This window comes from Drosophila santomea, unplaced genomic scaffold, assembly GCF_016746245.2.
Source record: "Drosophila santomea strain STO CAGO 1482 unplaced genomic scaffold, Prin_Dsan_1.1 Segkk9_quiver_pilon_scaf, whole genome shotgun sequence".
NCBI lineage: Eukaryota > Metazoa > Arthropoda > Insecta > Diptera > Drosophilidae > Drosophila > Drosophila santomea.
The window spans coordinates 263,728-277,221 of NW_025319030.1; the positions used below are offsets into that span (position 1 = coordinate 263,728).

General features: G+C 46.8%; 1 pseudogene; it reads right to left on the reverse strand.

Moving 5' to 3' along the window:
* Nucleotides 1–741: 741 nt before the first annotated feature.
* Nucleotides 742–12,470, reverse strand: LOC120457988 (annotated as a pseudogene).
* Between the last annotated feature and the right edge of the window lie 1,024 nt (nt 12,471–13,494).

Consider the following 13,494-nt stretch of genomic DNA (forward strand, 5'->3'; position numbering starts at 1 on the left):
AGGACTTTATGGCGCATACGTGTGGTTTCCTTTGGGCGCATATTGAAAACCCAGCATAGTTATGACTTTGAAACAAACTGAGGGCGAAAGCACATTTTCTTCTTAGCCCTCAACGTAATGGCAGGTGCCAGGAAAATAAGAGGCTGGAAAAAGCAAGCGTGAATAAAACTGTTATCGGTCTGCGTGCTCAAAAGCGCACTTGATTGCTCAAATCCTTTGTGTATCCCCTTTTAAGCCTTTTGTTTTCCACCAAGACACCAACCAACGCCAAAGCCAGAGCAACAAAAACACTACCCCGGGAGCAACTAAAAGGGGAAAAAAGTCCAAGTCCAAGACGACGTCTCAAGCGGCACTTCTTCCGCAAAAAAACCAATTAACCAAGGAAAGGAAACGAAATTAGCATGACTACACAATTTAAAAATGCTTTGAGGGACAGAAAATATTTGAAGGATACATAGTTATACGGCTTACTTTGCACACCCTGGCAGAGGGTATACTGATACTAGTGAGAAGTTGGCTTAGCAATTCTGCAGTATCTTTAATCTATGTTTTGTAAAATCTATGTTTAATTAAAATCTAATCAATAGCAGAGTAACGGGTATCTGATAGCAGAGAAAGAATTCCACACCTATTCATTCTAAAGAACAAAATAATGATTGAACCGATTTTTGAGCCATTGAATTGTTTACCAAAGCGTTCTCAGCTTTATTATAATTACTATTCTACTTTCAATCACATCCTTACATTATTCTGTTTGTAACTCGTAAGTTACATTTTTTTTGGTCAGTCGTAGTCCATTGGTTTCTTTTTGATGACGTCTATGGTGGCCTTTCGGTGATTGGCCATAAGAGGGTACAGCTTCTTCAGCATATTATCCGCCTCACCCGTGGTCATGGTAAACACCTGGACCATTCCCGTCTCATGAACACGGGCCGCCACCCCGGGAACTGCCTTTTCCACGTAGTAGACATACTTCATATGGGGCTCTGGAGAAAGAACGCTTAACGCAGTGAACTTCGGCAAAGAGATCCCAAATGGAAAGTGGGCGCAGGAAATGAGACGCAGATGTAGAAGCTTGTTTGAGGGGTCGGCTTTGAAGTTCGCCCTCCCAAGGGTCCTAAACATCAGATCCCTTTGTGTTTCGGCAAGCATCGCATGGCCTCTTCCATTGATTATCAAGACACTGCCATCGGACCAAATCCAGGCTATCTGTGTGGCCTCATACCGGATTTGGATCACATCGATGTCGTTATTGTAAACGGCGTTTCTTAGGAACCTAACCGTATTTTGCAGATCCAAGTTCTTATTCATACTCAGTGTGCAATACATTTTGCAAAAATGCATATCGACGTGCATGAGCAATTCCTCGACCTTGCGCCTTTTGGGACGCCTTATGATTCTAATCCTCTGGAGGCACTGGTCCAAGTGATCTGGCAGAGGCGGAAGCAGAAGACATCTCCTCAAATTCTCCACCGATTTTGATCCAAACTGCTGGTTCCACTGTGAGCGGAGTCTCTTAGCTTGGGGGTCCCTGAACTCCGTCATGGTTTGGTCAATGATGTACTCGAAGTCCTCGAGGAAAACTGTGAAGCTGTTCTGCCATCCATTCTCCGCTGAGACATTTCTGTAGCTTTCTCCCAGGACTCGGGGCTTCATTTGCTCCTTGCTGATCTCGGTTTCGAAGTCAATGGCCTCTGGTTCTGCATCAGTTGGATTGTTGGAACTGTCCTCATAGATGAGGAGTTGCAATTGTTGGGAAATGGTTTCACTGCATTGCTGTACCCAACTCTGAATAGCTTCCTCATCCTCGGGTCTCGGGGGTAATGGTTTAATGTCTTTGACTTCGAGGATAACTGGCTTTTCTGGTTTTTCCATAATGAATTCAGTTGCTTTCTCTGGTTCCTTTTCTGGAATATTTTCAACGGAAACCTTTTCGTTGGGTGGGGGTTTCCACAACTCAGGCTCTACGGAATCAGGTTTCTGCGGCATTTCGAACACCTTTGGAGAAAACTTTTTCCAAACATCCTTTTCCTGGGAGATAAGATCCTTGGGCTTTAGTAACTCAAGCAGAAGATCCCGCTTCTTCTCATGTTCTCTTGCTAGGCTTAATAACATATCAAACTCTTTGAAATGGAGTGGGCGGAGTTGTTGTCTAAGATAATTTGGCTTCTGATAATTTGGCTTCTGACGTCGTTGTTGTTGCTGTTGCGGCTGCTGCTGATAAATTCCTCCAGAAATGAAAAAGTCACGGGATCGACTTCAATTTCGCACTTTATTACAACACTTGTAAATTAAGACTAACTTAAACCTAACATTGGGAATACCGCGGGACCGCGGAGTGGTGAATACCTTGCGGGAAGGAGGGAGAGCGAGAGGAGAGAAGGAGAGCGCGAGGAGAGAAGGAGAGCGCGAGCAGCGGTGCTTGCGAGCCGTGGAGGAGCTTTGAGTACAAGCATTGGCCGCTTACACTGCCGCTCAACTGTTTGCGCCCTTCTGGCGTGAACATTCACCCCCCCCCCCCCCCCCCTTGCGTAGGCAAAGGTATCCCTGGCCGGCTAGACAGCAGGATCGGCCTCTTCACTCCGTGCACGCTCCAGAAACGGTCCATCCGAACACCGTGTTCTGCGCGACGGGCAACCCATCCTCAATCTTTAGGAACCCCGGTTGGATCAGATTGGCATATACATCTGATCCCAACACGAGGGAGATGGTGGCCGGCCGGTGGAAGCGCTCGTCCGCGAGACGAACACCGTCAAACTTGGCCCTTGCGGCGTCGCTCAGAGCTCGGATGGGTGTCCGGATCCTTAGGCTGGGTTCGATCTTCAGGACGACGTTGAGTCGGAAGGTGCTTGTTCGGGACCGGAGTGTCACCGAGCAGACCTCGTCGTCTCCCAGCCGTGTGATGGGCAGCCGGAACGCAGTCGCCAACGACCGGTCGATGCTGCTCACCGGCATGCATGGGTCGATCATGGCCCCGGTCTCGAAAGTCTTCGAGCCCGTGTCCAGCACGACGATGACTGTAGGCAGGATGGGAACAGCCTTCTGCTGCCCCGTTGCCACCGACGGAGACCTTCGGACGCGGGCGATTGTTGGCGACTGGGGCTGGTGGCGGAGTGCGGGAAATCCGGACCGGACGAGGTGCAGCGGGGTGGCGCTCCCTGCGCGTCGGAGCTGGTAGCGCTGCCGGGGTCGGAGCGGGGAGGACCTCGTGCATGTGAAGTAGAGTGTGGTGGTCTCCTCCACACTTCTTGCATCCGTCTTGGCTGCGGCAGTCTCCTCCTGAGTGCTGATGGGTGAGGCAGTTCGAGCAGTACTTATTAATAAGTACTGCCCGAAGGCGCTTTTCAGCGCTCAGTTTGTGGAACCTCTTGCACTTCCGAAGAGGATGGATTCCAGAGCAGACTCGGCAGCGGTAGGATTTAATACCACGAGTACGTCTGCTCTCCAACGACTGGGTGGCACGAGGACGAGGAGCCATTATTTTAGGAAGTGAGTAGTAAGTCTGCCAATAAAAGAAATAAAAAGCTTAGTATGAGCCGACTACTATTTGGGCCCCGGAATGGGGGAAGTGCCCTAATCCCTAGGAACGGAGGACTCTTTGTCCTCCATCGGTAGAAGAATAACCTTGTGGACAGGGCGTTTTATGGTGCCGCGAGACGTACGGATCTCAACGACTCGAATGCGGTCGTCGGCTCCTGGAAAGGCAGAAACGATTCTGCCGAGCCGCCATTCGTTCGGCCTTGACAACTACCATATCGTCGGCTTGGAGGTTCCTGGTCGGAAATTGCCATTTGTTTCGTTTATGGAGTTCTTTAAGATACTCCTCTTTCCACCGTGCACTAAACTGCTGATGTTGTGCCTTGAGGTGTTGCCATCGATTTATTATCGACTTGGCTTCGCCCTTTATCTCGGGTTCCGCCGTGGAAAGCAACGGCCCTCCAATAAGGAAATGGCCTGGTGTGAGGGCCAGCAAATCTGAAGTATCTTCGGACATAGGGGAGAGGGGTCTAGAGTTGAGGCAAGCCTCAATCTTAGCGAGAAGCGTCGCCAGCTTCTCAAATGTGTATTTGCGGGCTGACGTCGATTTAAGGAACAGGGTTTTGAAGCTTTTCACCCCTGCTTCCCACAAACCCCCCATATGTGGAGCCCCTGGTGGGATGAACCGCCATACGAGTCCCTGATGGCTATATGCATCAGTCACGGACTCTTTGGTAGCTTGGAGAAAGTCCCTGGAAATCAAAGTTGCCGCCCCCACAAAGGTCTTACCATTATCCGAATGGACCCGCTGAGGGCAACCGCGCCTTGCTACGAAACGAGCAAAGGCCGCTAGAAATTTCTCGGTTGTTAGATCGGAAGTGGGTTCCAAATGGATAGCCTTCGTGGAAAAGCACACAAACACACAAACATATCCCTTCGTTATGAGACACGCTCTCCCTGTATAATTTTTTATTTCGAAAGGGCCGGCATAGTCGACACCCGTGTAGGTGAACGCCCTCGAGAAGGAGACTCTATTTGTCGGGAAATCGCCCATCAGCTGTGTTTGGAGTCTCTTCTTGTAAATCGTGCAAATCTTACACGGATTGACCACAGCCTTCACCAGATTCTTGATTTTAGGAATCCAATACTTCGATCGGATCAGGCGTACGATCAATTGACTACCGCCATGAAGAGTAATCTGGTGGGTAAATTGGACGATGAGGCGCGACAGTCTACAGTCATAGGGGAGAATAATCGGATGACGTTCATCATATTGCAGGGTTTTGGAGGCAGTGAGACGGCCGCACGCCCTTAAAAGGCCGTGTTGGTCAATGAACGGGAACAAATTCACCAAAGGACTTGACACTGGAAGAGGCCTTTTCTCGGTCAGATGCTGAAGCTCTTGGCCATATGCTCTGCGCTGCGCAATGGAGGTCAAAGTTCGTTCTGCCTCCCGGATCTCTTCACTTGTAGGCCGTGAATTGGGCAAGAACGAACCTTTGCGGCAGCGTTTAAGGAAGCGTTGAACACAGACCAGAACTCGCAGGGCCTTGTCCAATTTGGAAAAACGTTCGAGAAAGTCGATGGACGGGGCCTTGACAAAATGCACTTTGACCGCGCGCTGCTCTAGCTCTGTCACTGGAAGAGTGTCGCTTTGTGCTGGCCATAGCTCTCGTGGCCCTTGCAGCCACTCTGGTCCGTGCCACCAGAGATGGTTTTCTGCCAATTCATGTAGGGATACGCCTCGAATGGCTAGATCGGCGGAGTTTTGTTCTGAGCGAACGTGTGCCCAACAGTCGACTGGCGTCGCCTGCGTGATCTTGGCAACTCTGTTGGCCACAAATGTGGTCCAGTTGCACGCAGGCTTTCGTAGCCAGGCTAAGACGATTGTGGAATCTGTCCAGCAGCGGATATCTGAATTGGCGGAGGGCATGTGCGGAAGGATTGCTGTCACCATTTCGGTTAACAGCACGGCACCACAGAGCTCTAGCCGAGGAAGGGAGACGGTTTTTACCGGGGCCACTAGTGTTTTGGCTGTAAGCAGGCGAGTCAGGAGCTTTTGCCCCATCTCGACGCGGATGTATATAGCCGCTCCATAGGCTCTCTGAGACGCGTCACAGAAACCGTGGTGCTCTATGATTACCTCAGGCTGGTACCTGATCCATCTCGGAACGCGGATCTGGTTGAGGTCGGAACACTCGTCTAAAAACGATTGCCACCGCTGACTCATTTCAGTGGGAAGCTTATCGTCCTAGCCTAAGTTCTGCAACCAAATCTCCTGCATGAACATTTTTGAACGGATTATGAACGGCGCGAGCCACCCGGCAGGATCGAACAACCTAGCGATTTGGGACAAAACTTCTCGCTTTGTATAGGAGGGTTCCACAACTAATGGGTGTTTTTTTTAGAGGTATAGAACTTTAAGTTGGCATTACTGTTCAAGATGGCGACCGATTTAACAGCTGTCAAGTGATTTATTCTCAGTTTGGTTTGGCAATTCGTCATGCGTGCTTACAAAATCCAACTCGTGCAAGAATTGAAACCAAACGATCATCAAGCAAGGCGTAGATTCGTCGAATGGGCCCAAAACGAGATTGCTGTTGTTCCCGATTTTTCATAAGCCTCCAAGATCTTGTGATTTAACACCGCTAGACTACTTTTTGTGGGGCTATGTAAAGTCATTGGTCTATGCGGATAAGCCACAAACGCTAAACCATTTGGAAGACAACATTCGCCGTGTTATTGCCGATATACGGCCAAATGTTGGAAAAAGTCATTGCAAATTGGACGTCCAGATTGGACTACATCCGAGCCAGCCGTGGCGGTCATATGCCAGAAATCATATTTAAAATGTAATGCCACAAGATTATCTTTCATGTCAATAAAATTCATGTCAATCGAATAATCCATCGTTGTTTTATTGCAATTTAAAGTTCTATACCTCTAAAAAAAACACCCTATATTTCGGGGGGAACGAAATAGAATTCGTCGGACTTTGCCCTCCACCGAATACCGAGCGTCTTGGCCGTGCTTTCGGCATCGATGTCGAGGAACTCGCTATGAAGGAGGTGTTCGGCCGGGACGTCTTTGAGGACGCTTTTGTTGTTCGAGGTCCACTTTCTTAGCGGAAACCCGGAGGCACTTAGGGCTGCTTGCAACTCTCGAATCGAACTTTGGCCTTCGTTTACGGCATTCGCCCCTGCCAGAACGTCGTCGACGTACATGTGCTGCTGGATGATGCGGCTGGCATTTGGATATCCTCTGCCAGCTGTTGCAAGACTCGAATGGCGAGGAAGGGGGCGCAGTTGACCCCGAAGGTAACTGTTTTTAGTTCAAAGTCTCGGATATCTCCTTCCTTGTTTCGGAACAGAATTCTTTGAAACGGGGTATGTTTTGGATCGACCCAGATCTGACGGTACATTTTCGTAATGTCTGCACTGAAGACGTATTGAAAATAACGCCATTTCAGGACCTGGATCGTTAGATCGGATTGTAAGACTGGACCAGCATGAAGGATATCATTTAAGCTGGTCCCATTTGCCGACGGACTTGAAGCGTTGAATACAACGCGAAGCTTTGTAGTGGTGCTTTCGGGCTTAACTACCGCGTGATGAGGAAGATGATACGAGGGAGAATTGTGAGTCGGCGGAACTTCTTTCATATGACCCAGATCCAGGTACTCCTGGATCACGCTGTCATATTTCGTTTCGTTTTCGTTTCTAAGAAACTGAGCTAACGCAATGGATCTTGAATATCCTAAATCGGATCCGGTATTCTCGGGGTCCCGGAACGGGAGCGTCACCACGTACCTCCCGCTTGCGTCTTTTGTTGTTGTTTGGAGGAAGTTCCTTTCACAAAAGGGGTCCGACTCTTTTACCATCTGTACTGGTAGATCCTCCACCTCCCAGAACTTGCTGAGAAGCGTGTCGAGCGAATCAGGGTCGCCTATTTGGTGCACCTGGGTCGTGAAGGATGCGACCCGTTTCGGCTTACCCTTGGAAATCGGCCCCGTTAGCACCCACCCGAAAATAGTTTCTTGGCCCAGGAGCGAGCCGCAAATATTTTGTTGGGTGCCATCCATCATTATGGATGGTAGAATGTCAGCCCCGATCAGTACATCAATTTGAGAGCTCTCAAAAAAGGTAGGATCTGCCCAGCGGAGTGCGGGCAGGTCCTTCAAAGAATTCCGAGGGATCGGATAGGAGGGCAGTTTGCCTGAGAGCTCCGGAAGGACGTACGCTTCAGTGTCTAACTGTAGACCTGGCTTAGTAGGAGAGCGAATCCCGAAGTGACACAGCTTCGAGGATTTCGCGGAGACCGAATGATTTAACCCGGAGACTTGGGTCTGGGTGTTGCGGAATGGCAACTTGATGAGGTTGAACAGGCGTTCTGAAATGAACGTCGCCTCGGATCCCGAGTCGATTAAGGCTCGGGCTCGGTAGTTCGTCACCAAATGGCACACGTCAATGATCGCTGTGCTCAGTAGGACGGCTGAAGTGCCGGACGCGAAAAAAGTTTGCACCGCTGAGGTGCTTGCCGATGCATTTCTGCTGGAGGGTCTCGGAGGTTGATGTGTAGGGGGCGAGGTTGAGGAACTCGCATTTTCGGAATTTGGGGGCTGCGATGCAGCAGCGTATGGTGCCTGCCCTTACATGTAAAGCAGCTGTGTGTGCTTGTGCAGTCACGTAGCTGGTGACCTCTGGCAAAACAATTCAGACATAGCTGCTTCTTTTTTATATAGCCGGATCGCGAGTCAACAGACATTTGAAGAAAACGCGGGCACAATCTGACCGGATGGTTCTCCTTAGAACATAAGTCACACCCTTTCTGTTTGGTGCTGATCTTTGTCTCGAAGGATTGAAGCCTTTTTGGAACTGCCTGAGTCGGTTTCATATCTTCGATGGCTTCCAATGTCCGATACCTTTCGCTCAGGAAGGCATTCATTTCTTCCCAAGCTGGGATCTCGAATTTGGCAGTTAGCGACTGTTCCCATAAGGACAGGGTCTGCTTGGGCAGTTTGCTCGCGCAAAGGAAAACCAAGAGACAATCCCAGTTTTCTGTGGATACCTGGGAATGCGCTAGTGCTGTTAAACACCCCTGAATCGTGGATTGTAGCTCTTTTAGAGCATGACCAGATTCTTGCGAAATTGAACTCAAGTTAAAAAGGAACTTGAGCTGGCTGTTGACTAAAAGTCGCTTGTTTTGGAACCGATCTCGAAGCGCCTCCCACGCTGAAGCAAAACCATCATTCGTGAGAGGAGATTTCGCCACGATGGCTTTTGCTTCGCCACTTGTTTTCGTTAGGAGATGGAATAGTTTATCGACCGGAGTCAGCCTGGGGTTGTTTACGTAAATTGCCGTGAATAGGTCCCGGAAAGTGGGCCATCGGAGGTAGTCGCCATCGAAGACTTCCGTGTCGCATGGAGGTAAGCGGCAGCCGGACGAAATTAGCGGCTGAGAGGGTGCTTGCGCGACTTGAGGCGTTGCTCTGTCGATTGTTTCGCCAATTTGTGCTGCACATGACTCGTATACTGAGTAGCAGTAGTCATATTTGGCCTGGAGAATAGACACTGTGTCGAGGGATCCTTCTTGGGCCATTAGGTCAGAGCATGTTTCGTACTCTCTTTCCACTTTGTCCCATAAGGCTCGCACCTGTTGCAGACGGACTTGTAACGTGTGTAGGGACGGAGAGGCTTGATCAGGAGTGTTGATCTTCGCTTCGAAAAGGCTTACGCGATCACTGACGGCGATGAATTTATGCAACGCTGCGGTTGCGGGCGTTGGCTGCTCAGAGGATGCCATTTTCTTTGTGGTTGAGCGTGTGACGCGGAGGAAATCAGTCCCGACAGCGGAGGGACTCTCGGATTTTCTCGATAGAGAAGACTCACTAGACGCGTCACTGGTCGGGAAATGACAATCCTAGGAGTTGTCTTCGAACTGGTCGATGGCAAAACCTTTGCTTTTGGAGTGGGAGTCGCGGTTTTGACCCTGGGACTAACGGACTTGGGTGCTGGCGCACCGCGAGTGGATAGCGGAGATTGCGGGTTGAACTTTTGTACTTTTCCAGGTGCGGGTATCTTTTTCTTGTCTCCCTCTAGGAGCATGCTCAGCTGTGCCCTAGGAGAAGGAAGTCAAGAAGGCCTGCCCGCCGCAAAAAATGTGGAATCGAAAAAGAACCAGAGCACCCAAATCTGGATGGACAAAGAATCTCGTCGGAATTCGGGAGAAAGTTGCAATTGGGATCTGGAAACAATAGCTCAAATTTACAAAAAAAAACTATGAATTGCAATTTCTAGAAAAATAGCTAAAAAAAGCTACCAGCTGGAGTCTGGATAATAGCCAATGATTTATAAAAAATCGCTACCGATTGGAAATCCCGAAAAAAATAGCTAATATATAGAAAATAGCTATAAATTGGAATTTATGGAAAAATAGCTAAATAATAGCTACCAGAGCAGTCTGGGTAATAGCCAATAATTTATAAAAAATCGCTACCGACTTGAGATCCCGAAAAAAATATATAGAAAATAGCTATAAATTTGAATTTATGGAAAAAAAAAAAATAGCTAACGAATAGAGTTCGGATGATATCTAATTTATAAAAATAGCTACCGGATTTAGGACCACAACGAAAAATCGCGACAAACGGATGCGAAACATAAACACCAAAAAAAAAAACCAACAAACACGCCAAAAAGCCAAGTTGGGAGGCTGATAAATTTGGGTGGAACTGATAAATAATTATTTTAATTTAGGAACCAGAAATAGGAGCCAGAAATAGCTTGTAAAAAATTATTATTTGGCTTAAATAATTATTAAATAATTGGGTCAGTTTTTTCTTAAATTTTGTCGTCGGACTTATTTATTTTATTTTATGTTTCGATTCTAGGGTATTCTCTCGTCGCTATGCGCCGGTTTTTGTCAGGGCAATAAAGAACAAAGAGGAGACGAAAGAACTTGCACTTGGCAAGCCTATGTAAGTCGCGACTGTGTGTATGTATGTATGTATTATTTGGAGTCTAAACATATATATGTAATGTAATATCGGAAGAAACAAGTCAGGTTTTATTTTATTCTGTATGTCGAGATTTGTGTTTTATTTTGAGCCAAGAGATAAAAATTGTTCTCAGTTCGCATTCGATGTTATTTATTATTTTTGGTAATATATTTATTTTGTGTATTAAATTGGTAAAATCTCTGGAGTGATTCTTATATATGTATGTAGATGTAAATTTTATTGGAATATGTAATTGTATATTTATATGAGTATGGATATATGTGTATGGATATATATGTATATTTATGGGTATGTATAATTTTATGTGTATGTAAAATTTTGCTGAATATGTATATGTGGTTTGTATTTTTTATTGAGGCAAAAAAACAGCAGTTTAGCAGCGGACGATAATAGTGAATTCTGGACAGTGTTTTAAAAAAATGTATATATATACATATATGTATATGCGCTTGGATACCAGCGGATCACCGTGAGACGAATTTGGGGGCCGGTATTGGCAAAGTGCTTTTTTATGCACTTAAAAAAAAGAAGTAATCACGGTGGCTGGGCGCATGTACTTATATATTTTCACTTAATTTTCACTTTTCACTTGATACGGATGGACGGAAAGAATAACGCCGTTGGAAAAAACGAAAATGGCGACCACGGACGGAATAGGATATAAAGCCGTACTTATCTTGATTTTTTCCGCAAGGAGCGCTGGTAGGATGAGGATGTCAAGGCCTCGAAGGACCATGAAATGGAGTGGGCGGAGTTGTTGTCCAAGATAATTTGGCTTCTGATAATTTGGCTTCTGACGTCGTTGTTGTTGCTGTTGCGGCTGCTGCTGATAAATTCCTCCAGAAATGTAAAAGTCACGGGATCGACTTCAATTTCGCACTTTATTACAACACTTGTAAATTAAGACTAACTTAAACCTAACATTGGGAATACCGCGGGACCGCGGAGTGGTGAATACCTTGCGGGAAGGAGGGAGAGCGAGAGGAGAGAAGGAGAGCGCGAGGAGAGAAGGAGAGCGCGAGCAGCGGTGCTTGCGAGCCGTGGAGGAGCTTTGAGTACAAGCATTGGCCGCTTACACTGCCGCTCAACTGTTTGCGCCCTTCTGGCGTGAACACTCTTCTATATCACTGTGGGGTTCGTTGAGGCCCTCCGATTTTATCTATTCCTTGATTGCCCGCTGCTCTTCGATTCCAATGGTGAACCTAGCAAAGGCGACATCTTCATTGTCCAGAATCCGAGGCTTCTTGGCGTCACTATCGACCTTTCCCTTTGAATCCGATTCTTCTATATCATTATTGGATCCGTTGATGGCCCGCTCCTCTTCGATTCCAATGGTGAAGCTAGCGAAGGCGACATCTTCATTGTCCAGAATCCGAGGCTTCTTGGCGTCACTATCGACCTTTCCCTTTGAATCCGATTCTTCTATATCATTATAGGATCCGTTGAGCCCCTCCGATTCTATCCACTGATCCAAGACCCGCCACTCATTTTTTCCGATTTTCCTCTCAAAACCAGTTTCAAAAGTATTCTTATTATATAGGTTTTCGTCAAATCGAACTGTTTTCGGAGGAAATTCATTGAAGTTTTGAGATTACGTTAAACTCGGAGGCGGAGTTTTGGAAGCCTCCGAATTCGCCATGCAAAACAAAGGCCATATAGCATCCGAGGGCTTTATAAGCCCCTTCTTCACATCCATATAGATCTTCCAAATATCCTCTGACGACAGCAGATCTGTATCATACTCATCCACCAAAGTCCCCTTAATGGGTGTCAGCGGTGAGGGTTCTGTATCGACGGTAGGTCTTGGAACAGTTTGACGCACATTTGGAGATATTTTTCCTTCGTTGGGGCATCGTCGACTCTTGACAATCCTTGATGAACTTGAAGGTAGCATTTGCCAGTTTTTGGGAAGCACGTTAGAATTCTCCTCGAGTCCAAAGTCCGGAACAACATTGTCGATGCGGAACTTGGAGGGTATGGGGTTTGGGTGCGGTTCATTTACGGTTCGAAAAGCGCTGAATATGAAATTAAATTGATATTAAATATGACTGTTTTTTTTAAGTTCTTACCTGGAGCACGGCCTTTGGATATCATATTCCGAAAAGCCATCTTGATTGTAGATGGGTTCTGTGCTCTTTTTCTTAGGATAGTTTACCGCATCACCGCTGGCCATTTTAAGAAACTGTTGGTCATCATCTATCTACATCAAATAAAGAAGTACGTGGCATTTTGTTAGAAATGTAATCGTACTGAATTTTTAGACGCCAAATTTTTCCACGCACTCTACAAATCTATGGGTGGCAACCTTAAGTTATTTGTTTGAAATATATCCTATCGGAACGACAGAATTGTATATTATCGTTGTGAAAATGATTAAACTGTTTAAAATAATATTTATACCCGTTACTCGTAGAGTAAAAGGGTATACTAGATTCGTTGAAAAGTATGTAACAGGCAGAAGGAAGCGTTTCCGACCATATAAAGTATATATATTCTTGATCAGGATCAGTAGCCGAGTCGATTTGGCCATGTCCGTCTGTCCGTCTGTCCGTCCGTATGAACGTCGAGATCTCAGGAACTACAAAAGCTAGAAAGTTGAGATTAAGCATACAGACTCCAGGGACATAGACGCAGCGCAAGTTTGTCGATGCATGTTGCCACGCCCACTCTAACGCCCACAAACCGCCCAAAACTGTCACGTCCACACTTTTGAAAAATGTTTCGATATTTTTTCATTTTTGTATTAGTCTTGTAAATTTCTAACGATTTGCCAAAAAACTTTTTGCCACGCCCTCTTAAACGCCCACAAACCGCCCAAAGCTGCCACGCCCACACTTTTGAAAAATGTTTTGATATTTTTGTTTTGTATTAGTCTTGTAAATTTCTATCGATTTGCCAAAAAGAACTTTTTGCCACGCCCAATCTAACGCCCACAAAACCGCCAAAAACTGTATGTGCTGAAGACTCTCCTTCGCACTTCGAATAGCTGAGTAACGGGT